The sequence below is a fragment of the Coptis chinensis genome, chromosome 3 (assembly GCF_015680905.1).
Source record: "Coptis chinensis isolate HL-2020 chromosome 3, ASM1568090v1, whole genome shotgun sequence".
In the NCBI taxonomy this organism is placed as follows: Eukaryota; Viridiplantae; Streptophyta; class Magnoliopsida; order Ranunculales; family Ranunculaceae; genus Coptis; species Coptis chinensis.
This window is the reverse complement of record NC_141458.1, coordinates 105,432,976-105,442,600: the sequence shown is the minus strand read 5'-3', so window position 1 is coordinate 105,442,600 and position 9,625 is coordinate 105,432,976. Positions and strand designations below refer to the sequence as shown.

The 9,625-nt window shown below is 34.4% G+C and overlaps 1 long non-coding RNA gene across 5 annotated transcripts; it reads right to left on the bottom strand.

The window, feature by feature from the left end:
- Positions 1–449: 449 nt before the first annotated feature.
- Positions 450–8,529, bottom strand: LOC147512545 (uncharacterized). 5 transcript variants are annotated; one of them, XR_015215013.1, is made up of 7 exons: positions 8,434–8,529; positions 7,189–7,271; positions 5,691–6,021; positions 4,074–4,184; positions 2,949–3,171; positions 1,792–1,874; positions 450–1,021 (listed from the first exon to the last, which is right to left on the bottom strand). It is a non-coding gene; the product is annotated as an uncharacterized LOC147512545 (long non-coding RNA). The 5 variants fall into 5 exon arrangements; XR_015215014.1 differs by having other exon boundaries at positions 4,074–5,789; positions 5,974–6,021; XR_015215015.1 differs by having other exon boundaries at positions 5,974–6,021.
- Between the last annotated feature and the right edge of the window lie 1,096 nt (positions 8,530–9,625).

Here is a 9,625-nt window from a genome sequence, read left to right as displayed (position 1 = left end):
TTTCCATGTAGTATGTAATTTCATTTTTATTTCTCACGATTTACTTAGAGGTTGGATTATTTAGAGGAATGTCCATATTGAGTAGTTTGATGTGTGCTTTGGTTACTATGGAAGTCAAAATCAACATTTCATAAATAAAAACACAACACGCCCCAAATCTCAAACAATTTTATACTTAAGATGCATGACTTTTCTGGAAATTTTTTTGATAGAGTCTCCTCAGTATTTTCAACATTTCATATAGATATAAAACCTATCATAACCTACAAATTAAAACAATGTATACTTCTCATTCATTAACCCAACTACTTAACCGTCTCGACGAATACCAGAACAGTTAAATAATTGGTTTACAAAAATGAGATCACTGTAACTATATGACTTAGTACGCCAAAGAACTTAAATGTCTCGACTAATTCCAAATCATCCAAGCACCTCGTACAAAGTCATTACCGAAAACACAAATTAAATATATACTTCTAAGTCCGATAGATATCAAAATGTTTACATCATTAACAAATGGTACTTACCATAAAACTTTCTAAAAGAGAAACAAAAGAGGTCCAAAGATAATACCTAGGGACCTTAACCCGCCTTATGGTACTCTTACATCAGAACCCTCCAATTGGTTTGTGTAACACACATGTTCTGGATACTAAATAGCATACTTCATCTAAAAACTAATACATGATATCCAACCTACAACATTACAATTGACATGTCGAAAGTAACATCTAAAGAAATGAAAAGTTTCCTTCAGAAAACTAAGCTACTTGGTTGTCGCAGTCCCATATTACATACAACTCTATCCAACATAGCAGTCTCATTGATTGGTTGACCTTGTTCATTGACTTCTATGTCATCAGCGCTGTCTTCACTTACATAAGTTGGTGCCAAAATAGGATCAGACTCACTACTAAGGTCATTGGAACTCTCCCGAACAACAGTTGCAGTCGCATCACAATGCTTATCTTCACTTTACAAAAGGTCTTGCCATCTCCATTTTTGAGTTCCTTAGTACCTACAAAATGATAACAATAAGACAGTCAATAAAAGCTTATTTAAAATAACCAAAACCTAGTACATGTTCAGAATTCCACCCAAGAGCCTAAATAAAGACATATGTTTAAGTCAAATCTCCTCAATGCAAGATTTAGCGGAAGGAAGAGCTCTAAGTCACTTAGCATACTAGTCCAATTAACAAAACCTAGTACTAAATTGTGTAATTGGGTGCCACATGAACCAACAAGAGCTCCACTTAACATAAAAGTATCCTTGAACATAAAGGCTAACAATATGAAATTTAGTAGGGGCAACTAGGTAGACTAACAAATCACTCTAAGTACGGACTAACAAATTCTAGAATCAGTCGCACATTATAAAGATGAAAGCAACACCAAATCATAAACAAAATCCAAACAAAGCCCCAAGAATAAGTATTAAACAATTCATGCACTAGTTATATTATAAATGCAAAATAAAGAAATCCAGAGAAGAGAACATGAATGAGTGTTCAAGGGAGAAATGTTGTATTCCATAGAAATCAACTCCTCATGTTATGTTTACACCACCATCCCCTACCAAAAGCCAATGATCCACTTGCACGTATTTCTTTTGTAATACGGTGTTGTCCTTTGAAGTTTCAATATAGTGTCATTTGGGCGCGCTTTACTGAAACAGGATATGGTGTTGTCCTTTGAAGTTTCAACATAGTGTCAATACCGAATGAGGCAAACTTGGCACACATTTTTAAGCTTACAACACATCTGACGAATCTCTATTTTTTTTTACCTTGCATCGCGACCTAGTCTCCACCTGAACATTGTGAATGGCCGTGTACAAATTTTGCACTCCTTATCAAAATTCACCATTGTCTGCATGAGGTAGACGTGGACATCAACCAAGTTTTCTATGCATAAATTACCCATAATAGTTTTGAAATTGTGAATATGAAAACCCTATAACAAGAATCCAATGAATTCACATCATTCAAAAAAGTTGCAGGCCTATATAATGCTACCAATCAATCAATAAATACATGGTTGACTCACATGAAATTTGAAGTAGCAAAAATGGTAGTAAACGTAGGAAAAATAAACCAGTGAACTCGAAAATTGATTACGCGTCAAGGATGCATTAAGTGGCTGTCTTCTTCTCCCTTTTTCTCTCAAGCACTGTTAAGTAGTAGGCTCTCCTTTGTGTCTCTCTCGTTTTCTTGTATGTTAGCACGTCTTTTTTTTTTTTGTTTTTTCTTTTTCTTTTGAAACCCCCGAAAATAGCAAAAGAGGGTTCATTTGTAACCAAACAGTCTCCACGACATTCAAGCATAAAATTCCTCAAGCAATAAAGAGAATCCGAAACCAATATGTATAAATCTCATTATATTTACAGATAAGGAAACCAATGCCTTGGATCATCTAAAAAAAATAGACACAACAAGTTCCAAATACTCCCACATTAATATATAGAGTTTTAGCCCTAGTGATGCACAGTGAATCTATAAGTCAAAATTGCTCAAAAACTATCTTAAGATTCATTTTAGTTCCAAACAAAACCGGCCACCATCTAAAAGTATGCTATAAACACTACATAAAACACCCAAGAAAAGTTTAAGAAACTCTTTGTTCATTACTAGACATATTTCCCAAAACTGGTTCATGCATATCGAAGGATAACACGGTAGATTTTCTAGCCAACTTGTTAATGCGATAATTTTTCCTACATTTATCCAAATTAGACATGACTTGATTATTTAGAAACTAGGATATGTAAACTTATTTTTTCGTGTAGAACTCGAAGTCTCAATGCCAACCTAACTAGGAGTAAAAATAGCTCAAACTTAATAAAAATCCTAATTTTCAGCAAACTAGTATTCTGACACTATAAAAACGATTACCTTGAAATAAGATTAATTGGAAGTAAAACAGGTAACCAACAAACACACATACCCATAGTAACGATCCTTGATATTTTGTGAGATAACTCCCCAGTAATGGGCATTTCATGCCGATAAGGGCATTTGGCACCTCTTGTGCATTCCCCTCGAACATAGAAACTACACACATGCGCTCTATTTCTTTTGTAATATGGTGTTGTCCTTTGAAGTTTCAATATAGTGTCATTTGGGCGCACTTTACCGAATGAGGATTCGTAGTCAATGCCAACTCTAGCCTGTAAAATAATCATTTGAAATAATAAGCTCCAAAGGAAAAGGAAAACCTGTGGAGTGAACCATTTACAATGACACTGCCATATTTTTATTAATAACACTAGTCATTAAACAATATGTAAAATCAATGAGTCAGCAGATAATGCCTAGCTCATTTAAAAGGAAAACCAAATTGAAACACCATAACAAGAGTAAACATAGTTTGACCAACTAAGCATTGATATTGGCATACTGCTTAAGGATCTAAAACTAAGGACATGAAGTTGATGAGAAACTAACTTGAAACTCTTTTTAAGAAAATAAATAAATAAAATGCCAGCTTTCAAAGATAAGGAGTTCAAAATCCAAAACCTAAATTTTGTGATGAGTAACTGTCAACAAAGAACCATAGTAGCTAGTTGTAGTTCCATTTTAGGAACTCATGAAAGTAAATACCATAATTTCCAATTCAGTAATGGCCTCGTCCTACGAAGAACCAAACCTCCAATTACATTCGTTCAGTAATATGGATCATTGAGACCTCAAGGCATAAATATAAGCGCATGCGTTAATTGAAACGTCCCATTCATTAGTCAGTTAAGAATCTGATACCAATGAGTAGTAATAAGGATACCCTTTGAGCTAATATCATTGTATCCAAACCAGCTAGACTAGACTCCCTAGCAAACACACATGTTATTGCGAGTATAAATATGCTTCTCATCCTACTATGTATCACTTTAGCTAATACCCACATTACCTAGATACACCACGATATGACTCCAGCATGGCATTGAGATAACATTTCAAACAAGAACGCCAAGCCTACTTTAATGTATCTAGGTAACAAAGACTACAAACAAAATTTAGAAGACTAAAAGTCTAAATGCTATAAGAGAAAGGATGAAAAACAGTATCCACATACCTTGCGATCATGTTCCTCTACAAAGTACTCCCTGTTGACATCACTCCTCAGAATGGAATCATTGGAATTGATAGCAAGTGCAGTGTCGCAAACTTGTACTGGTAATCCATACTGCAAATCCAAGAGGCAAACTTGGCAAACATTTTTAAGCTTACAACACGTCTAATAACAACTCTATGTTTTTTTGTATCTTGCATCGCGACCTGGTCTAACATTTGACTGTTGAAGATTTTTCATTTATTACATTTGTCACGATGTTAAACCATTTCTAATGTGATGTATCATTGTGACAGATATTTATCTATATCTATGGAACAAGTTTTTACCCAAACTTAACCTACAACGTAAGGAAATACTTGAAAAGTTAGACATGATAGAGTTAGCTACCTCCGGTGGATGTTCAGTTATAATAATTTATCCTCTCAAATTAATTTTTTTTTCTATTTGAGAAGAAAAATCATTATAACTAAACATGCACCGAATAGCCAACTCTATCCTAACTTCCTTTTCAAATATTTTCATACATTGATTCGGTTATCGGTGGGTTATTGGCTTGGGACTGCACTAACAATGAAATATTGACCACCATGGAACCGTCTAACATTTGACTGTTTAAGATTTTTCACTTATTATATTTGTCATGATGCTAAACCATTTCTAATGTGATGTATCACTATGACAGATATTTATCTATATTTATAGAACAAGCTTTTACCCAAACTTCCAGATGCCATAACTAATTCCACGGGCCTCGGAATGCAATGAGGCCAATTGGAATAGAAAGTAGACTTCCAAATCTTACTCTTTCATGTTTTGATAAAAATCTAGTTCAAACTCTAACTAAACAAAATTGAGCTCGAAATCAAACCAGCGCTAAGCTTTCTTAAAATTCTAGCAAATCTACAATAGTGAAACTACGACTCAAAAATTAATACAGAGTAACTAGTCACATAGTACTTTTTCTACTAACTAATATGAATAACTAAAACACGTAATCCATGAGCCAACCTACAGGTTGTCCCATAACCATAACTAGAAACACTCAAAGAATACTAGTAGCTTGTACTATAGATATTGATTTGCATTACATTCTTTAATACAACAACCTAGTACCCTATATGATTATTATCAAACAAGTCAAGGTAGTCTCTATTACTAGATTAGTCATATGTTAAAGAATATTTGGTGTCTACGAGAAATGATTGAAACAACAAACAAATCAATTATATATCATTAGTTTAGCCTTAGTTTAATGTATCAAAATAAATGGATGTCATAGTTACCATATGCTCCAAGAAGTGATGATATAAAAAATTTGTATAGCTTACACTATTCGTTTAACATTCAATTTCAGCACACAAAAATCCAAGATTCCCAATAACTGAACTCTACCTAATACTTCTCAAAACTCCATTTCATAAATCTATATATCAATGAACCTGAACTCCTGAAGGTCAAATAATCTAAAATATAATTGGAACTACAAGAATCCTTTTAACCTCAAATTCTATGGTTCGATGAGAACATAAGAAAGTCAGATACTACTGAGGTAAAAGTCGATCTTGAAACCAAACACTAAAGGACATTTTGTGTGAAAATCAAACATCTTAATCTTACCTTTCATTTCGGATCAACAGAACTTAGCAATGAAATACCATTCTAACTTGTCTTTTGCTTTCTTTCTTTTTTTCCTCTAATTCTTCTCATAAAAATATTCTGAAATCCAAATATTGTTGCAAACACAACACAAGACCATCATAAAAAATTATTCACTAAAATATACCTTAAAAACATAAAAAGACACCATAACATCTCTCCTCCGGCCTATTATCCCATTTTATTGAATTACAACTGAATCTGAATGCACTGCACTGAAGTACAACTTAGAGTTATCTCTCACCTCTGGTCCTTTTGTGTTTTGAACAGTTGTCCCCAAGTATATCTCAACCTACACTAAGAATATAGTCATCCTGAGTAAAATATCATTTACCATAAATACTTATTACATGTAACTTATGAAGAATATAGTCATCATGAGTAAAGTATCCTTTACCATAAATACCTTGTACAGGTATCTTTTGAAGAATATAGCCATCATGAGTAAAATATCCTTTACCAGAAATACGTGATACATACAGGTATCTTCTGAAGAATATACCCATCCTGAGTAAAATATCCTTTACCATAAATACTTGTAACTAGTATCTTTTGAGAATTTATTCAGAAGTTAGACGCGTTCTTAGAAGATACACAGAAACTTGTATTTCTCGTAAAATATATTTGACTTCAGTTTCTATATTCTCCAAAACTTACCCAGAATCGGTAACTTATGGAGAATATAGTCATCTTGAGTATAATATCATTTACATAAATACCTGTTACTAGTATCTTCTTAAGAAGATAACCATCCTGAGTTTGCTATTATCCTTTACCAGAAATACATGTAACAGGTAATCACACTGCGAGAGGAGTAGCCTGAAACCATACCTAATAAAAAAACATCTATATCTTCTCAAACCAAGCTCGTGTAACATAATCGCCAACGAGTTTTGGCTTCGAACAATCCAAACTATGATAACTCGTTGGTGATTATGCTACAAAGGCCTGGTTTTAGAAGATGAAAAGGGTTTTTTAACAGCAAAGGTTCAAGCAACTCCACTCGCAATGTGATCACTGGTGATGCCAACAAAAGGGTAAATGAAATTGGTCTGCCATTTGAAATTGCCCAAAGGATTACCTTAGCATGCTCCGTTTCCTTAATCCCAAACAAGCAAATAAAACCATATATATCCAACTCCGAAAAAATCATATAGCATAACTGCCTAGATCATGATTGCTTGCTTCAAAATAAATACACAGCTTGACATACTCACATGAGGCACGGGAATTCCTAAATTTGCTAAAAAAAAATGTGTAAAGAATATATTACAATGCAATGCACCTGCCTACCCAATTCAATTGCTGCTAAACCAACACTCAGTGGCAACAAATAAGATTTTAAGGTACCGACCTCTTTAAGGTATATGTAAATTTCATTTTTATAGGTGTCTTTTCAAACAATAAACCGATCAACTTAAATACCAAAATTTTAAGGTACCAACTCTATTTTTTGTACCTTGCATCGCGACCTGGTCTCCACCTGAACACTTTGAATGGCGGTGTACAGATTTTGCACTCCTTATCAAAATTCACCTTTGTCTGCATGAGGTGCATGAGGTAGACATGGAATACAAACAAAGATTAGTAATTTCTAAAAATGAATATGTTAGATATCTAACTCTATATAAGCAAAGAAGGGGTGGGTGGGAATTTGGAACACATGATTTTCACTCATTTTTTTACTTCGCAAAGTCAACAGGAGAAATAAGTTTGTTGAATATAGCTATAAGCTTCTCTTGATCCATAGAAAACTTAAGTTTCACTTCCAACAACAACTCAAAATGAAAAGGATAAAACATAAAGAAAGTCCACATCTCTCCCTCACTACATGTCAATTTGCAATTTGTGACCTCCACCTCTCCTTCACTACATGTCGATGTCCACATCTCTCCCTCACTACTAGACTCTTGTCTCTCAAGAATTCCATTCCACATATAGCATTAACAATTGATGAACTGTATTGAGAGTTTTAACTCTATGAAAACTCAATATAGAACTCAAGGTCAGGTCTCCTTTTTCCGACGACACTGTTCTATGTGAAACCAATGAAATACCAAGTGCCAACAAACCAGACAGAGGCCAAAAGAGAAATTATTTGATACAAGAAGTTGGATATTTTTGTAAGGTACAGAGCAATTCATCAACGTAATTCTCAAACTAAAAGCTATAGAAAAGTTGATCTGTGAAATCTACAATTTGGAATTATGGAATATGGATAGTTGATACCAATCTTACTACTGACTCTTTGGCTTCTAAGTTTGAAATTACCAAACCTACTTATGGTTTTAGCAAGTTCTAAATGAAGCTAAAAACGATGCTTAATCTATAGTTTACATATATGACTGGACATAACTTTACATATATGCAAGTGATTATAATTACATACCAATTCAATCACTCATATACATCTGTAATCCAACAACCACCAAACCCTTATCTCCATAGTTATGTGGCAGGAAAACAAGTCTTCCAACTAGGTAGCATAGTTTTGTAAAAAATTCAGTTTACATATAATTAATAGTCAATCAACACCACATGGTTCTCTTGCGACAATAATTTAGGGTTTTTTGGTCCTTGTTTCAATCAACACAAGTTCACTATTTCTAAATTAATTTTAATTTTGGCCCTTTAATTTTAATAATAAAAAAAAATCAGCACATTGTTTTCTTCTTTAACAACAAACAATTAAAGAGCTTCTTACCAAGTCAGCAAGCAACTCTAGCTAGTATTGCTATTACACCTTCCACTAAAATAGATTAGGAATTTAAGAAATGATTGTGTTACCTGAGAGAGAGAGCATTTGTTGTTTGCCCTTGTTGTTTAAGGGAATTGTTCCTTGTTTCGATTATTGGGGTTTAGGGTTCTTGCTGAGAAAGAAGGGCCTCGAGAAAGAAAAAGAAAAGGTTTTGGAGTCAAACAATGTTTTACCTACTGCAGTCAATCAAAGCCCAAAACCATTAGAGAAGCAAGTGTATGAGTGGTATGAGTGGCCACATGTAAGAAGCCATCGTACCTGCTGAACTAACCCATAGTCAGAGTCAAAGCTGAAGTAGTGAAGTCATAATAAGTGGGGAGTGGCCTCATTGGTAGGGCAAGTAATCGGTCGGTATACCCTAATCCGACCCTACCCGATTACTGAATACATCGGGTTTGGGTGCATTTTCATATCCGTTTATTTATTTGGGTCAGATTCGGGTTCGGGTTCGGATATAATTTTTGGGGTTTTTTTTTTTTATTTTTAGTGTTATCCGATCTGGTCGGTCGGGTTCAGATATTAAATTTTGGTTTTATTTGGATTCGAGTTCGGGTTCGGATATTGTCAAACTATTCGGGTTCGGATTCGGATATAGGCATATTCGACCCGTTCCCTGCCCTACTCATTGGCCTCATAAGTGGGAGTGGGTGGCCTCATAATTAGTGCTCTGATTTACCAAGACTACAAACCATAATAATTTAGTGAAATTACATCAATTTCGAGATTTCGAAATCAAATGACATATTTCGTGAAATTCCGTTGTTGATGTCCTTGTGGAAAATACACGTATTTTATAACAGCAACCAGGTCTTGCAACACTCAAAGACGGAAAGCCAATCATTACAGCAATTCTATAATAGCAACCATGTACTTTATTTGCATTCGTATTTAAGCTCATTCAAGAGGCACATTGACCAAATGTCACATGCTATAAATGAGGAGGGAACTAACAGCAGAAGGGGAGGAGATCATCTCGACTCTCCATCTTATTCACTCTCCAAGAGCATTATTTGTTCTCCACGATCAATCTCCATTTTCTATTCAAAGGGTCAATCAAGAGGAACTCAGCAAACTTGATTCCAGTTTACCGGAGAACTAGATACGTAGGCAAATCATACATAACGCGAGCTCAGTCAAG